This window comes from Struthio camelus, chromosome W (assembly GCF_040807025.1).
Source record: "Struthio camelus isolate bStrCam1 chromosome W, bStrCam1.hap1, whole genome shotgun sequence".
Classification (NCBI taxonomy): Eukaryota; Metazoa; Chordata; class Aves; order Struthioniformes; family Struthionidae; genus Struthio; species Struthio camelus.
In genome coordinates this window covers 37,537,023-37,560,970 of record NC_090981.1, presented here as the reverse complement: position 1 = coordinate 37,560,970, position 23,948 = coordinate 37,537,023, and the positions used below count along the sequence as shown (strand labels likewise).

The 23,948-nt window shown below is 36.2% G+C and overlaps 1 long non-coding RNA gene across 4 annotated transcripts in view; it reads right to left on the bottom strand.

The window, feature by feature from the left end:
• Positions 1-235: 235 nt before the first annotated feature.
• LOC104150030 (uncharacterized) overlaps positions 236-23,948 on the bottom strand; it is a 41,621-nt gene continuing 17,908 nt past the window's right edge. For 3 of the 4 annotated variants that reach the window (XR_011137440.1, XR_011137439.1, XR_011137441.1), the window contains 4 exons: positions 20,656-20,738; positions 14,489-14,531; positions 10,702-10,779; positions 236-2,889 (listed from right to left, as the gene is read on the bottom strand). This is a non-coding gene — a long non-coding RNA (uncharacterized lncRNA). The remainder of the gene's footprint in view (positions 2,890-10,701; positions 10,780-14,488; positions 14,532-20,655; positions 20,739-23,948) is intronic. The other variant, XR_011137443.1, reaches the window with a different exon arrangement.

The following is a 23,948-nucleotide window of genomic DNA, read 5'->3' as shown; positions in this document are numbered from 1 at the left end:
GGAAGATTTTTTTTCCACTTGAGAAAAAGAGGTAAAATATTAGCAGTAGATGCTTAAGAAACCACAGCAAGTTTGTAAAAAACTATTCTTAAACCAAATATAAAGTCTTCCGTGGGGGTGGTTCACCACTTCCTTTAGCTGCCCATGCAGGAACTTATTTAGCAGAGAAAATAAAAACAAGAGCTATGTGCACAATAATTAGACACTAGACATGACTCTGGATCAGGATTTCTTGACATTGTTTATTGGAGATTGACATTGTCAGTTGTTTGTGATGCAGATATAAAATGCTCCACCTTTGCCATTCTTAGTCATGGATTACTAATTTTTCTTTTGTATAATTTTGTTTCTATGATGTGTAGCAATATTAATTTAGTTTAATGTGAGACCTGTACAGATTTCAGCAGAAAGACAATATTTTAATGGAAGATCACTCAAAAAGGAGTTATCACAGAAAAAATAATGCTCTCATAAATCTTTTTCTTATCTTTTTCTTATCAGGAGACACATCAACAACGATTATTTACAACTCCCTTACAAGCCTTACAACGTTTTTAGTACCTTTTCAGTTCTTTTCAAATCACCACATTTCCTCTTCATGCTGGAACTACAGTTGAGGACAACAGCTGAAAAGGTGTTCAAATGGTGTTCCTTTTCAGGCAAAAATCAAAACATAACGTTTATACTGAAGGCAGCCTATGCTTGTGGAGCTTTCAGTCCAGACAGTCAACCAAAATGCGAATCGGTTCTACAGTTCCTCTTAAAAAGAACATACTCAACTCCTACCAAAGACTACAAAAAAAACCACTGAATAAACACCATTAAAAAAAAAAGAAAAGAAATAATTCTGACCCTTGGGAAGTGAAAGACTGAAGAAAGCTTTGTGTAAATACAAGGGTCTGAATCCTTTTGTAAGGTCAAACCAAAGGCAAAGAGCTTATACTACAAGTCTTGGACACTGTTGCACTGACTTCACTGGAGATAAGGCAGAGCTCAGAGTTTAATGGTAAAGATGAGATTAAGTTTATTTAGATCTGGAAAACAAGTCCTCTACAGGTAAAGAAAGTGAATGACTGGCTGTTCCCATTAGTCATACTTCTGCTGTAAAGTTAGGATATTACAGAGTTGGAGCTAGTCGTTAACCTGCTCCAATCCAGATCGATCTGTGTGCTCTGCAGAAATATATGACAATAGTGAGTACTGGATAAATCTGGATGCCTGGTAAAGGAGTTAGGGTGAATTAATGACTATACACTATTTGTCAAGTAGAAGCTCACCCAGAGAAAGAGATTCATCATTTCATAATCCTACTGCACAAATGGCCCAGCCTACTGCATTAAATAAAATGATCCCTTCACAGGGAAGGGATGGAAAAGAAATGAGAAGCTTTTTAAAACTGTATTATACTCAAGATGTATTGAATATATCTATTCTATTACCACCAAAAAAATCCCAAAATTACAAGTCTTTCTCTTACTATTTGGGTACAATTCATCATTATATATAAATGAAAAGAAGAAAAAAAACTCAGGAAAACATGGTTGCTCCTAATACAACATTCATTTTGCCTGGCACCAGCTAGTAATCAGAGTGGCTCACTCTATGACCAAATTTATTTTAATAGAAAATGGAAATGTACATATTAGGACATTCTGTTTATACGATCAGTGAAGTCAGTACCAAATATCTCACAGGCATAGCAGGAGCTTCAAAGGGAGATCCTGTGAGATCTCATTCTGAACCTTGTAATTTCTAGCTACCTTTCAGCAACCATCACTGTAATCATGAGGCAGCAAGATAATCACAGTAATTAGTTAATCCAGTCATTCACTTAATTTTTTGCATATTGATTCCATCCCTATCCTATTTCAAAACCCAAATTTAATGTCAGCAGTGATTTCTACCTTGCAGCTACTGCAAATTTATCGAGATTCTTACAGATCTGTCTTCTCAGTATAACTCAGCACTGCCCCCAGCTTCCCCTTGCATGGATTCTAGAAATAAAATACACGCTAAGAGAGCAGAATGTGCATTGGTAAAAGTGGATTGGAGAGATGATGAGAGATATTTGGGAAGTGGAACAAAAAAGAATTGATACCATATTCCAAATGATAGGTAACATGATTTTTCCAGAAAAAGTTTAGATTTTTTAATAGAAAAAGATTTTATTTCTGGAAGTAAGAGTTTTTAAAGACCCTCAAAATGGCCCATCATCAGTTTGCACTATGCACAGATTTGTCATAATTTCTCCTCTACAAGGTATGAGCTGTTGTAAAAGGTGAGTCTGAGCATACTTAGTCAGAAAGGGGGCATATCTCCTTGTATCCTCTAGATTTTTCCAAGGAAAATCTAGACCTAGATTAAAAATTCTGATCTATCAAGGTAGGAACTCAAAAGACTTCTACACAAATCAAAGTTGAGATCATAAGAACTGGATTTAAAGTATTCACAAAACAGAAGACAAACACATTTTAAGCACACACACAAACCTCACGCCAGCCTTGGAAATTGCTGAGAAGATGAGGGAAAGTACTTCCTGCCTCTTTTCCCCTCAGCTAATATATGTGCTCCCAGCAGCAACTCTGGCACATAACAGCCAAATAATCCAGTGGTGCTTCTCCTGTTTTGCTCTCTCGTTGCAAATCTATTGCTAGATGCACCTAGAGTCTCCAGTTCACCAACCAGATGTGGTCTGACTTACCAGCCAGAAAGCGTAAGAAACTTCCAAAAAGTAGTCAGCAGAGTGCCCCCTTAAGCATATACATTGTGCCTTTGTGAACTCCAGGAAAGCAGAAGGCTGCATTTTCCCTTTCTATTACAGGAACAATGCATGCTGCCAGCATGCATCTTCAGGATTTGCACCAGGGTTAGGGTTCTTCAGCATGTGTCCTATGGAGGAAAATGAAACAAGTCATTTAGAATAGTGATCCTATTGTTTAAAATCTGTAGTGATCCTAATCTGTAATCTTTTTCATATCTATATGTAAATATGCAAATATGTATGTGTGTGTGTCTGTCCCTGACTCACAGGAGTAAAGAGATTCTCAGGTCTTCCTCCATGACTTCTGCTTCTGTGAGGTGAAATCAACTTTGGTTTAGGGCAGAAATTAAAGCATCCCTTTGTGTAATCCCCAAGTTTACACTTTGAGAAGACATTTTCAAATGCTTGAAAACACTTTCCATTCAAGAATTTTCTAAACAGCTTCTTTTTTTTTTTTTCTGAAATGAGTTTCATAACCTGAAAGATGGATATGGAGCTTTGGTCTCTAACCCCTCAGTCCCACGCAGCACTCATGTAAAAATGCTGGCCATTCAAAAGTGCAAACTATTTTTAATTTAAAGATTACAATTTACCATTCTGTGACCTTCTGTTGCCTTCATATACGCCTTAAAGCAGTTTGGATACCCATTCTTTTGGAAAAAAGTTATTATTTCAGGCACATTTCCAATTACCACAGTCTGCAGACAAACACTGAAGTGCACCCCAAGCCTCCACCACAATAATCCCAACAAATGATACGCCCACACCAAAATGGCTAGCTATGAATCAGAACCAAACTACATTTGACTGTTTCCAGACCTTCTTCACTATTCTGATGATGCAAGAGCAGTCGTGCTAATTCATTATGCAAGTACAAGATTGTCTGCCTCCTCAAATGAAAGTCTGGAAATTACTATTGCCATCTGATGTCTGTACACTGGATGTCCTTCTCCTGGAATACCATTTGGACAGTAGGAGCAAGACAGTAGGTGGTAAAATGCATCATGCCAGACTCGTCAATGATGTATTCTTCCAAATCTTAACACTGTAAACACAAAAATTCTGAAAGCAACCTCCAATGTTCTGAAACTTGAGCAACTAAGCCATAAACATGACAATATGCCTGTCTAGTTTATACAACACTTAATACAGCTAATCTTTATAGCCAGTACCTTTGACTTTTACCCTCAAGACCATGTAGGAGGCCGCTGTGTCATCTTTTCCACCCTTAGGGTCACTGGAAAGCAGGAGGATGGCTACAGGCTAGTTTAAAAATTGCTCCACTCTACACTGCACAAAGAATATACCATAGCTTAGCTTGTATGTTCCAAGAAACACAGTATAGCAAGTTTAGCACTTGTTACCAAGGTGGATATCATTGCTGGATGCAAACCTGAGCATTAAGATGTCTGTCACCATAGACATCCCATGAATGGAGGTATAAATCTTTGAAAATTAAGCATAAGTAAGCTGCCATCTTTCTCGGCTTGTAAAATCACCACGACAAGCTGTACTCATGTATATACTACTTTTAAGTTTTGACTTTTCCCCTAAAAATATGTTTCTAGAATCACTACCACATGGCTGTAGGGATTCTGTTCAATGTATAAATGTTCACAGGCCAGGAATCTCCAGTGCAAATGTGTTGAGTAGTAACTCCTAGTGATGTAAGCACATGTTACAGACTGATAGAGGTTTCAAAAATAGCATAAGAGAGAATGAAGGAATGTACTTCAAAGCTGTATACAGAAGATAAAATGTTCACATCCCATTTTTAAAAAATTAAGCAGATATTTGCATACATCTTGCAGATTGCTTTGCTGTATCAGTACGTAAGAGTACTTTTTATCACGTGTGCATTCATAACCTAGGTTGTGTTGCTGTGTTCACATAACTCAAAATAAGCCATACTTCACAGCTGAATTATAACACATATTCTAATAGTAGAAACCACATTATTTCCACCTCTTACGTAAAGAGCTGTGCAGAATACACTTTTTTTTTTTTTTTTTTTGCATTGTGCAAGGGAATCTGAATTCTAATGTTTCCAGAAAGACTCAGAGTTATCTGTACTGGCTTGAGATTTCAATTGTTAATCCATCCTAAAGAGAGCTTTGTAAATTGGGATAAAATCAGCTATTTCTGCCCACATATTTAAAAATCAATCCTCCCCCTCCCCCCAAAAAAAAGGCTTTCTCAATGACTGCAATTTGTTGTAGCAGCAAGAAGTGAGGTTATGAATATTTACATATATCTGGGAATGCATATAACTTGAAAATTCCATTTTACTTGCAATTCCCTTGCATAGTTTGCAGCTATGCTCTTATTAGGGTTATAAACATGGACGTACAAAGCTGCAGTAATCTTTCTTAGATGATAACTTGGCCAGTCCTCAGAGTAAATAAAGAGCAGCTATAACCTCCCTTCTCTGAAAGGTCTCATTGGGATGAAGTGACTTCATCTCAGTATCAGCAAAATGCAGGGCAACAGAAGGGGGAGGACAGAAAACTCTTTTTTTTCCCCTGAGATTTTCAAAAAGGTTCCATGTAGAAATGTTGAGAGGAAAAAAAAAAAGATGTGAAATAACAAAAATCTAGAATATCCAGCTACTTTAGACAAGGGAATTCATAGCTTTAAATCTGAAAACCGACAGTTTGAATTACACAGCAATTTGGGCCCACTGTTAACTATGTGTACTCCTCAAGTGACATAAGGAGGTTATATTAACTACTCAGTCTATGCTAATCAGCTGCTTTCTTATGACCTTCATAAAGCTTTAGCATCTTGTATCAGAAGCAAAACTCAAAAATAACAACTTTTCCTTTATTTAAAACTAAATGATGTTTACTAAAAAAAGCACTTAATGTGCCCAGGTCAGAAGGCAAAAAAAGAATTTTTCATAAGAGTTCTCTAGATGATTTTACAGACTTAGAAACACTCTCCTAGCCAGTTTTCCATGTTTTACCAAACTGAATTAACTATTTGAATACAATAATTTAAAAATTTGAAAAATTTGTTCCTTTAGTGGGTGTTAGACATGTGTGAGCCTTTGAGAATCTGACCTGGAATGGGTAATTTGCAGCAAATCATTCGTTCAATTCGTATGTCCATTTTTCATTTCTTTGTGTTTGTAGATAACAATTGCATAAATGATATTGTAAATGAAACGTACTCAGTGAACATCTGGATAAGCCAATATCTGCAGTTTGAGCTGCATTGCACTGTGACAATTTAGATAGATTACCCTACTTCAGTATTTCCTTTCCCTGACTTGAAAATATGTTCAAAATGAACTCTCATATATACATGGATTTCTTCCATTAATATTCCACATGCTTATTTTTCCTCAAACATTTGTGCCAATGGGCAAAGCAAATTAATTTTAGAAGTAGATTTTTTCAGAATGTTTTTATGGGATCCATCTAACTATATCAAATTTATGCTGGCATATGAAATGCCACATAGTGCATAAGGGGTTTGAAATGGGTTTAGATCATAACCTTATATTTTTCTTCTCTTTCTACCCCTTCTCCTTTAGTTTCCTTCTCCTTGAATCTGAGGCTTAGCCTCCTTGAGGCTCAGCACTCAAATCTGCTTACCTTCTGCTGACTGTGCATGTGTCACCCCCGATCACATCAGCTTCTTACAGACCTCCTATATAGTATCATAGCTGTTATTTGCATGTCCACTGCACAAAGACTGATATCTTCCTTCTAAACCACCCTTGTAGTCAGCTCCCAGCCAGACACAGATCTTGCACAAGCGGTTTGATAAGCTTGAGCTTCTGTACTTGAACTTCTTGCTGATCTTTCACCATCAGTCTCTACAATTACTAGCTGGAATAAATTTAAACATATATAATACTAATAAATCCAAAGCACATGTGTTTCAACAAAAGCAGACAGTGCTTAAGATTTTCAGTTACAGATTGTCCCTAGGTCAGTAGTCAGGATGTCATTGTTATAACTTCCTCCAGCTGTTTTCTGCCACATGCTGACCTTGCACAAGATATAAATTTGATTATAGTATAAAATTCTAATTTAACCTTATATTGAATTAATTAGACTTTAAACTGAACTTTCTCCCTCTATGCTCTCCATATCCTTACTGCTTGGGATGTATTTCTATTTAAAGCTATTGCCTGTAAAAGAATACATTGTTTCTAACCCACCACAAATCTATCTAGTACCAAGATGATATCTATCTCTTGCAAAATCAAGGAGCATGCTTTGCAGTTTCTTTGGCTTATCTAGCCACTCAAACAATATTAAGAAAATGACTTCATGTTGGAAGAAGTATAGATTTGCTAAGAACAACATCTTCCACAAAGAATTATCGGTGGCAGTTCCCCAGTACAAATAGGTACTTACTTGATTGAAATGTTCTGGTTACTACCAAAATGTTTTCGTTACTACCAAAAATAATGAAATTTTGAAAGTTCACAGGAGAGTATAGGCATGTCCATCAAATGACATTACATATTTTCCCTTAGTAATGCATAGTTTTCTCCCCTCATCACAAGTGATTTTTAAGTTAATACTGGTTTAACACAAAAGTGGCTTCAGCCCTTGACATGAAGTATTTTCACCAAAAGTAATGGCAGATTTCATTTGTGATACTATAAGAAGATGTAGTAGGCCTTGCACACAGCAACAGATATTTCCATTTTTATTTCAATTCTAAGCAGGATATATTAAAATATGGGGATAGGTGGGCCTATTCCAATGAAACGCTTCAAACCATTACATGTTGCCACAACAGATTCTTCCTATGGGGAAGTAACAGTAACAATGTGACTGCTACAGTGCAGTAAATTATACTGACGTCTAGCTTAGAGAAAGGACTATGTTCGTTTTCATATATTTTTTTTCATTTTCAGATCAAAATTCTGTCTCTGTTTTCTAGAAAAGTTGCTGTAAAATGAAGGTCAATAGCTTTTACCTGCTTTTAAAATAAGTCTTACTTTGTAAGGTGACTGTATCTTTAAAAAGACTAATCACAGATCACAATGATCAGTTAGTCCTATTAAATCCCTTAGAGTAAGCATTCTGAAAAAGAGAAGACTCAGATTTAACTGTGGAATTATATCCTTTTCAGGCAGAAGACATTTCTCTACTTACAGCTAAAATGTTAAAGGCATGCATCAGTAATATCATTTTGATCACAGCGTAATGATCTCTAGAAGGTCTAAAGGCTACATCTGCAGTTCCCAAGCACATAAGCTGCATAGCATGAGTGGCTCAGGTGGCTGCAGGGCATGACTGTACCTATTTCTACCACCCTGTGGAATACACTAAACTGTAAGTGTTTACAAACATTGCAGTTCTGGAGGACTATATCAGGGGTCTGAAAAAAAGCTTAAGGTTTAAAATTATTTCAGAAGATTGGAAATCATTGAATGATATTAATGGTCAAAATGTTTTCCATTTTAATGTTTTCTCACAATCAGCTTTTACTCTGTGAACTTACCGTGAGAGAAAGAGAGGAAAATAACATTCAAAAGAACTGAAGGACAGTGATTTTCCTGATGGCCATTTTTTGGACTGGGTTACTGAATTTAAGCTCCAAAATCAGATACTGGCAACTAAGTAAATTGTTTGATTTCCTGAAATTAGTTATCTCTAACTCTCTTTTCAATAGAAAATTGGATCTACCGATTTATTATTTCACTTTTTTTTCTTAATAGCCTCGTGATTATTATTATAAGGAACAAATGCAAAATGAAGAAAGCTAAAGAAGGACAGGGATGTTACACTGGAAACTGTTAAGGTGAGGGGGTGCACACCCATCCCTCAGCACTGTACCTTCTCTGTTAAGAAGAATAATCCCATGTTAATTGCAATAACTCATTTTTATCTCATGGCTGTTTGACGGCCTAAGGAATGTTTTCAGTAGCATCCCTAGAGGACAAGCGTCATATAACTGAAACTGCTATCAGAGCCAGATATTACCTGCAGTTAATAAATAAATAGTTGAAGCCAAAGCCTCAGACAAAATGATAGCTGAAATATCAAGGAAAGTGAAGAATGCCTAAAGAAAGAGCACTTACTCTTACAAATTCCTGCTAAATAAAATTTAGTCTCAACAGTGAAGAAAATGCCCAAAACATCAGTCATGATCTGATGAGTTTGTGGAATTTTTTCCTAGCTGATTATGGCAGATACTTCCAATGTTACTTGTCTTTGAAAGAGAAAATATGATATGATAAATCTGTGACTTGTTTTGGCATAGCTGCACTCAAGCAGAGAATCTAAATGCCAAAACGCTCCTAGTTGCCAGTCCTTGAAAACCAGTGGTACTGTAAATCAGTGTCAGGGTTCTGCATTTACTCACTCTCTCTTCCATGGAGCTGTCTGCTTTGCTGAACATGGTGGAAAAATGAAGGCTTGCTGTACAGCTGATAGGAGCTACAGAATATACAGCAATATGGATGTCCATTACATTCCAACTCAAGCCTTCACATATTTGTTTAGAAGGCAGAACCTGAATAAATTAAATGTGAGGACCAGTGAGAGTTGTGGCTTTCAGTAAACTCCAGAAGCACTGCTATAATGAGCCCAACAGATAATGTCCACCATAGAAACAGTTAAGCAACTGCTATGAAAACATAGGTTATAACCTAAACCAACTACCTTGCCTTATCCAGGCAAATCTCTTACAAAATTCAGAGTTTTTTGACAAGCAGCTAGTAAATGATTACAAAACTGATTTTACAAGGAAAATAATACCCTAAAGAGAGGTTAAAAAGTGTTTTACATTACCAGCCTTCAAATAGAGCTAGTCTAGAAAATATTCTTGGTCCTTCCGCAGGAAAAAAAAAAAAGGTTTACAGGACTGGCAGAGTATTATGAATCAGAAGAGTTATAAATAACAGATTTATGAGGCTACTTGCTGTTTCATCCAGGCTGAGAGAGCAAAAGGGTAAAAGAGTTAAAGACAATGTGCATATATGTCACAACATGCAAGGAACCACAGTCACACTCCTAATAAGTATAGAATAAAAAGAAGACATCACAAATCTGCATTGCAGATGACACTGAATATAAGAGAATAAAACTGACAGAATTATCAAAAGGCTACTTAAGACTGCATGGCATTCTGACAGCATATAGAAAGACAAACAGTTTTATTTTATTTTTAGAAGATGAAACAAATCTGAAGAAAATGCACTGCACTCCTATGGGGATGTCGACTCCTACTCCTTGTTTTTTTGTTTATCTTTAAAATAGAACTATTTTTGCTATCTTTACTGAAATAGATGGGGAAAGGATGACCTGCTTTATATTTACCACTAGTTTCTTTTCTAAATGTAAAGAGCTGACTGCATTGCACCCAGGCAGTTAGTTCCTCGGTGACTAACACAGGCAGACACATGAGTTGATTCACCCTCACCCACAGGAATATTTTCTCATTTGCTAGAATGTGACATTCTAATGGTCAAGCAAGCTCACAATCCCCAAAACACATTCCCAGAAACAAATGTTCTTATGAAAAGAGGCTTTCAGCAACCATGTGTAGAGAGTGCTAGTACTCGACACTGGCAATCAATCTATCTAGGTGTTATGCTCTTTCTAACATCTGAAGGCATCATCCAAAACCCACCGAAGTCGATGAATAGCTTTTCAGTAATTTCAGCAAGGTCTGCATCAGGTTCTGAGTGGCTACAGCTATGTGTGGAGATAACATATATTGCCCCAACAAATATTTTATTTACAAGCTGTGTCCAAAATAGAAGGTATAAATTCAACTACTCAGCATGGATTATTACAGAAAACATGTACCTGGAAGCAGTATCTGAAACCCAGATCATTAAAGGGAATAAGAATTTAATAGTGATGCCACTTTCAGTGTACCAGTTTGCTGTTTAAGTTTCACTTAGACTTGAATCGTACTGCTCAGTGCTCTGCATTTTGCTGCAGTTATAAAATTCTAATGCATACTTTATTTTTAAAAAAGTTGCTTTCTCTCCTTTCTTTTTCTTTCATCAAAACATCATGCCAACAGACAGACCAGTGCATCTGAAAGAAAAGAAATAAAGTTCAGATTAGATCAAAGGATAGATTTTATTTTAAACATCACTTCCACATGGCCCTTAGGGAATAAGGTAGAATACATTTGTCATTACAACAGTGAAAGGCCGATTCAAACATGTAGCCCTAACAGCTGAAAATTTGATTTCTACCACTATGGTGACTTTGAATGCGTCAAGAAAAACCATGAACTCTTATGAGTAAAGCTGGTGCAAATGACATGTCAATTCTCATGTTTCACCATTAGGTACAAGCCCAAAACACTACCAGTACAATGAATCAGTCTGCGGAAAAACTAGGTATTCCTTTACTGAGTTACTGAGAAGTAGCTTGCTTATCTTGGAAAAAAAAACAGTCTGTACAGTAACAAACAACAGAAACTCACCCTTAAGTTTTAAATTCATTTCGTTCTCAGTCATTTTAACAAGACTTTGTTCCTTTAACAAGAACTCTGTCTTCTTTGGTATAACCAGGAGGAGGATTCAGGTTTGGCAATCACTGTGGCCATCTCCAGATTACAGGCAACTTCTTCTTCCTTTTGATACAGAAGCAGGCTTCCCCCCCCCCAACATGAGAGCAAGCAAACACACAGACATGCTTCCCCTTACTTTCAGCAAAAGCCAAGCACGCTTGCCTGTATTTGCCACAGAGTGCTGGGTTGTTACCACACATATGTGGGTTGCAAGTAAGACTACTAGCTGTCACCCTCATGATCCACATAGCCAGACGTTATTGCTATAAGCAGTGGAGTAGCAGGTGTTTCTGAGAGACGTCATCCCCTTCAGCAGGAAGACTTGCTTTTCATTATGGATAAATAATCCAAATAGGACCTTCCAGGATGTTGCTATATGATAAAAAATATGTTGTGATTCCTGAATGTTTAAATAAGAGGATACAAACTAGGAAGGTTATGGTAACATTATATTTGCTGCTGGTGGTCCTGGTATCCTGTGTGGTATGAAGGAAAGAAGAGACTACAAAGAGTCAAGTGAATAATTAAAGGCCTACACTTCATTTAGCTTATCTAAGTGAGACTTTCATTGGAGTCTGTAGGTCTGAACCGAAATATAGTAGAAGATATCTCTTCCACATAGCAAGTAATCGTACAACAAGATTCAGTGGCTGGAAGTTGAATGCAGACCAACAGCTAAAGAAACAAATAAACAAACAGAAAGAATTATTTTTTGACAGTAAGGACAACCTATCTAGAATTGCAGGGGACAGTGGCTGGGATTCACTTCATCTCATTTCAGCTGGCTAAAAGTTGAATGTTTGCTCTAAATTAGTGTGAGTGCCCTGTATTGCTAACAGATATCCTCCAGAGAGTGATTCACCCTTTCTTAACATTTATCTTGTGATGCAATGAATTGCTTGCTGGAGCTGCGTATGTCTCCACTGATTGTAAACAGAGCCCATACGACTGCAGTAGACCGGATACCTGTGATAAACAATTAGATAAGATGAATTCTATATACCTATAGTTGTGTGTGTGTGTGTGTGTGTGTGTATGTGTGTGTGTGTGCGCGGGCATATGTGTGTGCACGTGTGTGTGTGTGTGTGCATATATATATATGTATGTATATACACATGTATAAAAGGATATATCTACACACGCACACACAGATAAAAACATATTTATATATCATGGAGCTCAACCATATCTAATAGGCCTGAAGGTAAAAATTTATTCTGGGAAGCCCTTTGGTGTGAATCTAGGAACCTAAGTTTTAGCAGCTTTCAGCAATGCAGTTCTCAAAGCTTGTGTTTCAGTTTCTTGCAGATATACGGTACCTTCAATTTAGTAAACCATGTAACTTCTAATTTTCCATATAATTGTACATGACTGAGTTCAGATACTCCAAATGGAAGAATAATCTTTGTCCTCATCTGTCTTTGAAGGCTTCATGGGGAGACCAGACAGGGCAACATTATGCCAATAGAGCTCATGGAAATTTTCTGTCAATAAGAGCAACTAATTGTAATCATTACCATCTATTCATCTTAAGTGAGTTCATTACAATTTAATTATCTGTTTTTTACAAATTAAAACTGATAACAATTTTTGCATAAACCAGGTTGTCTTAGATCAACGCAAGAAAAAAAGATCAAACTCTTTTTGGAAGAAAATATCTGAAGTATGAAGCAATATGTGCATGATGTCACTCCACTATTTATGAGGATGAGGTAATTCTTCTAGATCATTTATAATTTCTTCTCTTTAAAACAGAGATCATCCTTTTGTAATTCCCAAGTGAGAAAATTTTAGTGGGAAGGTGTCATTTGCAGCAGCGCTATGTGACTCCTGCTTTTAAGCCACTATTTAATTCATGACTTTGCTATTATTCTTGTCTACTTGCATTTCTTCAAAGCAATCCATTTCATTAATAATAGAAAAATCTCTGTCCTTAATATACTTTATTTTTATGCGGCAAAGTTCTCATGGTTGACATTTCTCTTATGTCCTTTATGCACCTGTTTCTATTTACATATTTTAAGTCACTGAAGTCTAAGCATACAGTGTAATCTGAAAGATTCAAAAGGATATCATCAATGTAGACTGATACTGCAAGAAGATATGCAGAATTATTTGCTTCACAGTGCTGGTGTAAGCTTCTTATAAACCACTTGCGGTCAGTGTCCAGGTTTTGTTCGTCCCATATGCTACATCAGAATACCCACCCTTCTCACATGTCTGTCTTAAGCAATTTCTTTGACTGCATTCTCTCTGAAGCAAAGGTCAAATATTATCACCATGTATATTTAAAAAATGTAGGAATACAGATAGTAATATAGCTGGATGAGAGATGAGAGAAGATTTTTGCAAAATGAAAAAGAAGCAGAAGCTGCACTAACAGCTTGATGGCAACTCTGGTTGCCGTATCCATGCCAGACAGTGGAATATACTTGCATAGCAAGTAATTCTCCAAAAGGGTGTTGAATCACCTTCAAATGACTGAGAAAGTGTTATTATTTTGATCTCGCATTGTGACAGAACCGACGTCAATCTGCATTGTATGACGTATTGTACAAGCATAGCAAGAGGGGCAGCCCCACCTAGAAGAAACTCAGTCCAAATAATCAGGAGATGGAAGGAGAATCAGAGGTTCGAAGAGTTCAAAGAGTCTCAATAAGATGAAGTGACTGAGCAAAGGTCACAAAGCAGATAAGCAAGAACATACTTAGGTCTCCTATCTATAGAGTTAATGATCTTTTGTTAACCACATGACTTCGTTGGACTTCAAATAACAGTGCTGCATCATACTCCTCTTACATTGACTGCTGCGTAGAAGACAAGACAAGAAGGAAAGCATTTGAGAAGTACGCCTTTAGGTGCAATGCCCTGCAGATGCCATGACATGAAAAGCTGTGAAAAAGCAAGCAAGCAAACAATATACGGGGCATCAGCTCCAATAATACAGGGAAAAATCTTCTTGGTCCTTTGGTTTGTGCAATTTCTTCTAAGAAAATAGTATCTTCAGGTAAGGTATCTTCAACTGTCCTAATCTTTATCCTCCTCTAACCAATATTCTCAGTTATAAGCATCCATTTCTCTCAGATCTACTGTGATCCTTACATAGCATATAAACACTGGGCATTTTTAAACCATGAATCTAACGGTCTGCGACAGGGCTAATGCTACCTTGATTTTTAGGCATATATAAGAATGCATATGTTTTTTCCAGGTAGGTGCACTTACTTTTTTTCCTGTATTGTCTCATCCTGAGTGGCTTTTTGAAAAACTAAAAATGAAAATAGGACAAGTAATATTAATAACAACAGGGATCTAGGTGTTTAATGCAGTTTAAATAATAATATATTATATCAGCCTTTATACCTTACATAAGATCCCTCTAACTCTCAGAAGAGCACTGCTATCTATATCTGAACTCAGTACTGATGCACAATACCATGTTTGCAAAAAGGAGAATAATAAAAGCACCTGTTACTGTCCTTTTCTCATATAGCTTAGGGACATACCTAATTGCTTTACTGTTGTCATCTGTTCTTTGGTTGGAGGAAAGAAATCTTATTTGCTGTGTTAATACCACTTTGTGGACTCAAAACACATGAGCTCTTGCCCAGGAGATGCTAATGATTACTTATGTCATGCATTATAAAAGCTTGAAGGTATGAGATAGTAAAATATGTCAAATCTGATCTAAAGTTCCAAATGATTTGATATCAGTTGGTAAATAGCTGCACGGAGTCACATGCAATTTGAGATGGTTATCCAAACCTAACTTGATAGGTGATATAATTTATACTACACAACAGTGAGGCATAAACATTTCTCAGACAGAATATTCATGAACTACTGCCCATTCTTTGACAATCCTTAATTCATCTGGGGTTTGAATAAATGCAGCAAAACTTCTTCCCGTCTAGGACAAAGACAGAGACACCATCACTGAAGTGCAAAAGAATTAAGGGAGTTTCATGCTAAGTGATGCTACAGAAAGAACAGCTTCATATCTCTACTCACAACTCTACCCAACTGTAACTCACTGCAGTCAAGACGTCTCTCAGTCATATTCCGATACTCTGCAAGTCCATGTTTGCTATAGAGTCCAACATATCTGCTAGAGTGTCCTTTCACTTGGTAAAACATAAGACTAGGCCCTAACTACTGAAAAGTTAGTGAGATTAAACACAGTTGTCTGTCATTGCAATGAACAGATCTGCATGTCTAGTTATGATCAACAGAAAGATCTAGAAAACAAAAGATATAGTTGAAGGAAAATATTATTTCACAGTCAGGTACAGAACCCTTACAAAAATAGCAAAATTTCTGGATTATTTAATACAAAAGAAAAAGGTAGACGATAACTCGGAACACAAGTGGCAGGAAGAACTTTATTTTCTTTGTTCTTCCTTTTTCTTTTCAGTTCCAAAAAGCTAATTAAATTGAGATATACACTCCTTCAAGCCTTAAGCTATACATTGTTTTTTGTAACACAAACATCTCAGAGCAATAACTAATTCAAAAAAAGAAAAATCAAAACAAAAAATAAAATATAACCAGGTACATGTTAATCATGTCATAAATCTTGACCTGTCAATGGCAAGAAAAGGAACAATTAATCAAGCTTAAGGAAAAATGTCTACCCAGGAACTATTTTGTTTATGCAGATCAGGTATATTTGGTCTCATTAATGAAGTAGCTTTATAGGGAAGGTTAAATATGGATGCCTTAATTTACATTGATATAAAATCTCAAACTTCATACTGCATTAATCACATTTTTGCATTCAATAAAATGTAAAAACAATGTTTCTGTAGATCAAAACAAAAGTATACTCCATTAGGTTCAGAGAGTTATCCCAGAGATTAATTTTACCCAGCATAATTAAATTCTATGCAAGCTATTGTTTATCTTCTCTCTGAATGCCATGCATAGAGATTCAAATATGCTTTCATCGTGCAGCAGCTCTATCAATTCTTTGTCTGAGCTTTCATGGCTTCTTTTGGTCTACTGTTTCTCAGTTTCAGACTTGTAATTAAAAGCATAAATGAAGAAGAAAACTGAGTTCAATGTTCATAAACGAGTCTCACTCACAAAGAAGCTGCTTTATTTAACTTTGTGGACTGTTACTCTAATCCGTTCTGGTGCACATACACATCTCTGAAAATCGCTTCCAATCTTTCAGTAGAGGTACCATCTCATTGTTAAGTAGCTTAATGATCCCTTACATGATCCAAGCAGTTTCCAGTTGCAAGAAAATAGCAGCAAGATTAACAGTTAAATAAATTGCACAGTAAAAGAAGAAAAACTAAGAAAAAAGCCAGCAGGAAATATTTAGTCCTCACCTTTGAAAATTCTGCAGATCGTGAAGTGTGTAAGAACACACAGACTATGATGTTAACTCCTTGTGTTAAGTGATACAGTAGTATATCTGAAGTGGAGGAAGTGAGATCTGAATCACTGCATATCCCTTCACTTATTGATGAGGCTTTCCTCTGAATGGAAATCTCCTACCTTGTTTGTTTCATAATGAAATGGAGTTATCATTTCAGTGTTTAATGCAATGTACCACTGGGTCTGTTGCCTTCAGGGGTCTTTTAGGACAGCTACTTCAAAAACTGAATGCTATTATATTCTTTTCCTCCTTTAAATTCAATTATCAAAGAGCAGGTGCACAGACAGGTAGAATACTGCTTCCTGTCTGCCAGACAAAGCTTTTTTATACAGAGAATAGGAAAAAAAAAAAAAAAAAGAGCTACAAATTTACAATGCCACTGTTCCTAAATAAGAAGTCTGGACTTGAAAAACCCAGAAATCTGGAAGATTTTTTTGCATCTGAAAAATTGTATCAATCCGTCTTCTGGATCTCGACTCAGTTTTTAGGCTCAGCTAGAGAATATCGGTCCCAAATCTGTAAGAGGAGTGAGGGCTCATGAGATATATAACTCAATGGCAGCTGATTGTCTATTCTTGCTTATTTTATATTTGTAGGCTACCACATTTAAAATAATACCATAACTACCTATCCTTTCTGCTTTCAAAAATCTTCCCCTGTAATCTTATCTTGCTTAGAAACTATGACAATATAAGTACACGTATATGAACTCTGAAAAGATTGTAATAACAGAAGGAAAGAAAGTAACTTAAGTGTCTGTTTACTAGATAGGTAAGGTGAGACGTTGCATTAGTTTAAGTAAAAGAGAAGATAAGGATCAGATGTTAAGGAGCTGATCTAGGTAAGAAAGAAAAAAAGTTTTGAAAGCTTTTCTAGAAGAGGAAATGATATACCTAACAGTAAAGTTGGATAGCAAATTATAGAGAGAGAATGCTCAGTCTGCATTACTTATTTATTTAATTATATTGGGCCTCTATAAAAAGAGACAGCTAAAACACTAAAAACACCAAAAGAGACGGGAGAGAAGGGATACTGGAAGAAATGATAAGAACCATCCTTCCTGTCATTACCAGTTCCTATTAGTATTTCTGCTCCTGTAGTGCTAACTAAATGTATTTTTGCCAGAAATTACCCTACTTGATTTATTCAACAGGTTTCTTGGCTTTCATTTAAGATTACTTTATTATTGCTAAAGACCACAGATCCCTCCTTGTCAAGTCATTGGACATAAAGTGCCAATTTTACCACTGCTGTAACTCCTATAAGTCAGATAACAAAACTGAATGAAATAAACAAAAATCTACAATAACTCATAAAATACAACACTTTGCTTCAAAATACTACCTTTTTTCCCCTAGAGATGGCAAGGACATGAATGTTAAACAAGCAGAGAAAGAGACTAATGTAGATAACTCACATGGTAAGCAAACCACAGAAACAGCAACGTGATGGAAATCACATTCTGAAACAGACCCTTAATGACTCAGATATTCTGAATTACTCTTCAAAAGGAAGTGGTTATTTCTGTATGGGGGAAAGGATATCAACTGCCACATGATACTTCTTGACTATATTTACACACAGGGCCTCACTGCAGTCACTTAGTATTGTCAGAAATGCACGAAGTACCTTAGAGATTTCTCAGAATTGCCATCATAGGCATGAGAGAAGAACAGAACCCTACACTAACGTTAGGCTGGCATAATCTGTTTTTCACTTTTTTCTTTCAGCAGAGGGACTTGCTAGACGATTTAAGGACAGAGGATCCTGCCTAAGGATCAGAATGGAAGTGCCGCACAGTGCCAACAGACATGAACTGTTGCATTCAACCTAGAGTTAAGACACACTGCTAACTAGTTTGGTTGTCCAGTAGTTAGTGTCTTTGTTAACCCTCAGCAACTGCATCAAACAGGAATTGGACATAACTGAGGATGTGACCTTTTCCCTCATCCATGCAGCTATCTTGCTGCTTCCTCCCCAAATCCTCCTAACCCTAACCTTAACCCTAACCTTAGTCCTCCTTCAGCAAACAGATACATATTCCCTTTCTTATCTGGAATCAGAACTTTAAGTGAAGATGAGAAAGCTCTGACTTCAAAGGAAGTGCTAGGCTCTGGTGATGATCAATAATTCTTACTCCAAACAAATATGGATTTATTTAAATAGAAGCAGGATCAATGGAAATGGGTCAGAGTTTACCTTCTTTGCGGGCACCTCCAAAATCTTGTGGTTTTCAGGGTTATAAAAGTCCTAGAGTTCACACTGCATAGCTTTCATACGGACCAAAGACTTGTTGAAGTCTCTCTTGTACATTGTTTTGGAGAATGAAAGACACGCATTCTTTGCCTATCATTTAGAGATGAACTGGACTCTGAAGGAAGACCATAGTAAACTAACGTATTATTACATTACTTTGTATGATATAAACACCTTGCTTTAACCTCAAAGTCAAATATCAAAGCAGACGTTTCTTACTAGTCCTGTGAGATTGCATTTTTCTGTACTAACTTCTCACAGAAACAGGGTTAATTCAGCACTTGTACACTCTCAAGTCACATGAATGCATATGATAAAGGAGTCAAACACTGGACACATCAATACTGCAGATTTTGCACACTGCTGTAGATGAAAAAACATAAAAAATTGATGTACTGCCATTCATCTCTTCACATTGCACATGAAAAATATAGCAAGAGGACAGTAAGGTTGTTAGACTAAGTGCTCAAGAGTCAGAAGATGTCAGAATTAAGGTTCCTGGGCCAAATTTTTTTTTGTGCATATGTATTATGAGGCATAAATGACAGCATACTGACCTCCTCTCCTACCCAGGTCTTGACTTCTTTCCATGAACAGGACAGACAGCACTGACTGTAAGCAGTTGTTGATAATATTTTCCCCCCACTGTTTTCTACACTGCTTACTATATTACTTACCATTTACACCCTGCTGTAAAGGCTGAGTTACTGGTATACCTGGGAGGTTTCCAATGGTATTAGCGCTATAAGAACTTAGTACTTCCCACACATTAACTGATTCTTAGAACTATGCTATGAGACAAAGAAATGGTATTATTTCCATTTTACTTATGGGGAGCTGAGGTATTCAGACGGAGGTCACAATCGTCCATGCATACTACATCTCCAGTTTGAAATGTCTACACCTGGTTTTTCAAAGTACTCCGCATAGATATATATGCTATATATACGCTATATATAGCATTATATATAGCATTATATAATATTATATATATATATATATATATATAATTTTACAGGTAAATAACTCTGGCTGACTTCAGTTGCACTTCTGCAATGTTCAGCACTTCTGCAAATCAAGCCTACGTCCTGTTTTGTGTATCACATCCATATGCAGTTGAGAGGCAGATCTCTGAAGTCCCATGCTACAGTCTTTATGACAAAGACAGGGACAGAAACCTTCTTTAGGGAAGCTTTCTACTGTCTTCACTAGAAAACTCTTCTTCCTGTTCTTCCTGCTTCTTGCCTCTTTCACTACACCTTCCTCAGCATTGCAAACTATAATAAAGGATCTTACACATACCAAATGATGTCACTACAGTTTGATTCACTCCCAGAGTACTGTCCATCCTGCATACTACTAGAAAGGTAAACAATTTTTTAGTTCCTAAAGAACATACTTTCTATTGCAATTCCTTTCTCATTGTGCCTGAACTTTCTTATCCACCTTCTTTACAGCTCAAGAAAAACAGAAATGTACCTAACCATAAATTAATGTTGTAGCATACTGAAAGATCAGGCAGATTTATACTTATTGATAGCAAATCAAATAGCATCACGTATTGCTTTCATCCCAGACTGCATTTTATATTGTGACTAATCTAGATACAGTATCACAAAGATTATTATCATAAACTTTTTCCTTCCCTTGATTGTTCTTGTGCTTTACTATTTTTAATTTATTTTACAGAGAGGGAAATATTTTGACAGGTCAGCAGGCAACGTGGCGGTCTTTTGAGAGCACGAAGTACCTTGTATCACTTGAGGTATGGATCTCATGAAGGTCAAATTGTTCATGGAGACGCAGTTATGGGAAACTCACTGAACCTCTCCACTGTAAAACAGCCAAACAAGATTTTAAAAGTCTTTTCATCCTTGAGAACCTAGAGAAATAAGTTGTACTATGCAATGAAAATAACACTTTTCCTAGTGCTGATATTTGTTTTTTTGCAGTTTATTATTGGTAAATATGCACACATAAACATACACACATACCTGACTTAAACTGTAATCACATAGTCATAACTATGAACTGGAGTGTACCCAAGAACCATTTAATATAGGATTTTAAAGGACTTACTGATCTTAGCAGTGGTTAGAAAAACTAAAAACAGATGAGGGATATGAGGAAGTTGAAATTAGCACTAGCACCTCTTTCCCCCATAAGTACTCTAATTGATGAGATAATAAGAAAGAACAGAAATGATCCAGTTTGACTTATTGTCACAAAAAGTCTTGCTTAAAACTTCACATTCCTGACTTTTCAGCAACCGATACCACAGCGCATAGCTAACAGAATTCACAGAAGAAATATTTGTCAATTATTTTCATTCACACAGGACTGCTGAGTTGCTTACACTTACATATCTATGTAAGATACAAAATATATATTCTAGTTCTAAATACTTTACCTTGATGCCTAAGCTTGCAATACTTACTTGCAATGCACACAAAACCTAAAGAAAAGAGAAACGGAGGTTCAAACAATTATGACATTCTGATGTCTGCAAGTATAGGAACCCCTGTTTGATTAGCTCACGGATCCTCCCACATGCAGCATGGAAGGCATAGAGAAGGAAAGAATTATTTGAAAAATAGATCCAAGATTTCTCAGTTTTCCCTTACCTCACAGAGGTATTACATTACCTCTGTAATACAGAGGCTACATGGTAATCTACACACACATCAATACTCAGATGCTATCACTTACCTTATCATCTAGGACATTTCTTTTGCCATATCTTGCAATATCACATTGTTTGTGTGTGTGTGTGTGTGTGTGTGTGTATATATATATATTTTAAAAAATAAAGTATAAAAGTAATAAAATATAAAAGTAATAAAATATAAAATATATATCGTAGATAAAAGATTAATTTAAAAAGTACATTGATTAAAATTACACTGGAGTATTTTGCTCCATCTTGTAAATATGCTAATAAAATTTGGAACAAGGAAACACTTTCAGTGAACAATCGTGCATGTACAGTGTAGAACACACGAACTTGTAGACTTAGTCTTGTAAACAGAAGAAATACAAGCTTTTGAAAAGCTGTTACAGTGGTTTGTTTTCCATCTTCTTGTCTGTCTTCTATTTGGGCTTCATCTCCCAAACTGGCTAGAGAAGAAGAAGGGTCTCTTCATTTTCCACCAGACTATTAGGTCTTGTCTTGCTGTGGTTAAAAGCTAGGCACATTTTACTCTCTGAATGGGTAGATTTCATCTCTTGTGAAGGAACTGGTATTTCAATCTGATACTGTCAAGTAAAACTCAAGGTTAAAATACATGCTTAGGAAAAAAAATGTTATCCACAGCATAAACAACTAAAAGAAGGAAGGAACTGGTATTTCAATCTGATACTGTCAAGTAAAACTCAAGGTTAAAATACATGCTTAGGAAAAAAAATGTTATCCACAGCATAAACAACTAAAAGAAGGAAGAAGGGACACTTGTTCCCCTCCCTTTTCATTAAAGAGCAACAAGACAGGCCAAACCAAACCCATTAAACACAGAGCGGAAAGAAAAATCACCACCTTGTTTGATCAGCAATCAAACTATTATTTTAAGAAGGATGCGTATGAATGAACCTTTCCCTTTTTATAGTACACACTTTTATTGGACAAGCTATCAAAAATAATGACAATAATTCAGTCTTGAAGTAACAAAAAACACGTGAAGTATAGATAAATGAAAGTATAAGACATACAGAACAGAAAACACCTTTAAAATTGTGTGAATAACACATTTCAACATATGAGACAAGGAGAAAAAACTTTTAGCATGCCATGAATACCGAGAACATCAGCTAGGACACAGTGGCATTCTCACGAAAGCCAAAAAAAAAGAAAAGGGGGGGAAATTTTCAATGAGATTTTCAAAAGCAAAATAATGCTTTTTTTCAATGGTAGAATAGCTGATAAATGAAGGCTACATATAGCATTATCGAGACGCTGAGCTTTTACTGGGAATTATAAAACTGATTTAAGAGGATTCCCAAACAAACGGATGAACTAATACACTAACTTCAATGACAGGTTCCCCTAAAACTATGGATGGACCTTGTGGGATAATCTTCTGTCGGGTAAGTATCAAAAGATCAACAGAAAAAAAATCTTAAAACAAATACCATTACACAAGCCTCTAACATTTTTCAATATCAGTCAACTGATCTAAGCAAGCAAGTTTTGTGCGCCTCACCTGTTCTATACCTACACACATACTTGGACATAGGAAGGATTCTTCTGGATTGGGATTTCAAACAGTATCATAAAGAATTCATTTTTTATAAATAATAATGTATTCTGCTTCAAAATATTACAACTATTTGTGGCAAAGGCACTTGCTTTATTTATTTATTTATTTATTTTTATCTTAGAGTCTGATTCTCTAAGATTCTGGGTGTTGTTTTCCCCAGCAACAAAAGACTTCAAGACATAGCATGATGCACAAGTACTCCCTCAATTAAAGTTACATACCCATTAAACTCCTTTTCTAAATAAGAGTTCACAGAAATCCCCTTTGTCATTGACAATAAATGTATGGCTGCACAAGGAAATGCAGTGAATGAGGTAGCCTTTTAATTAAAAGCAATATAGTTATATAGGCATGATGTTCCAGCTGAGCTAAGTAGCTACCAGGAGCTTACATATTCACACAGCGATGAGCTATAGCACACAGACATAAACAGATTGTTCAAAGCTAATTCAGTTGCCTCTATACAACATCTCTGCTTCGCATGGGAGCTAGTTTCTTCAGTAAAGTTTCATCTGTATTAAAATTTCAAATATTCTGCAGCCAGGAAAGGGGGCAGCTATATTGAAAGGTATCCATAATACAGGCAAGATCTAAAGAGAAAGACAGGTATAGAAAGCTCCTCTTCCTTGCTTTGGTGTACCCAGATTTACGTGAGAGAGCATGCTTAAACATACTTTTCAGATGCTTGTTTTAACGTATATTGAATAATTTCAGCAACAAGAATAAGTCATTAAAAAGTACTCCCACTGTCTGTGTTGATTACACTTGAAATTTCTTTATATAAAGAGTT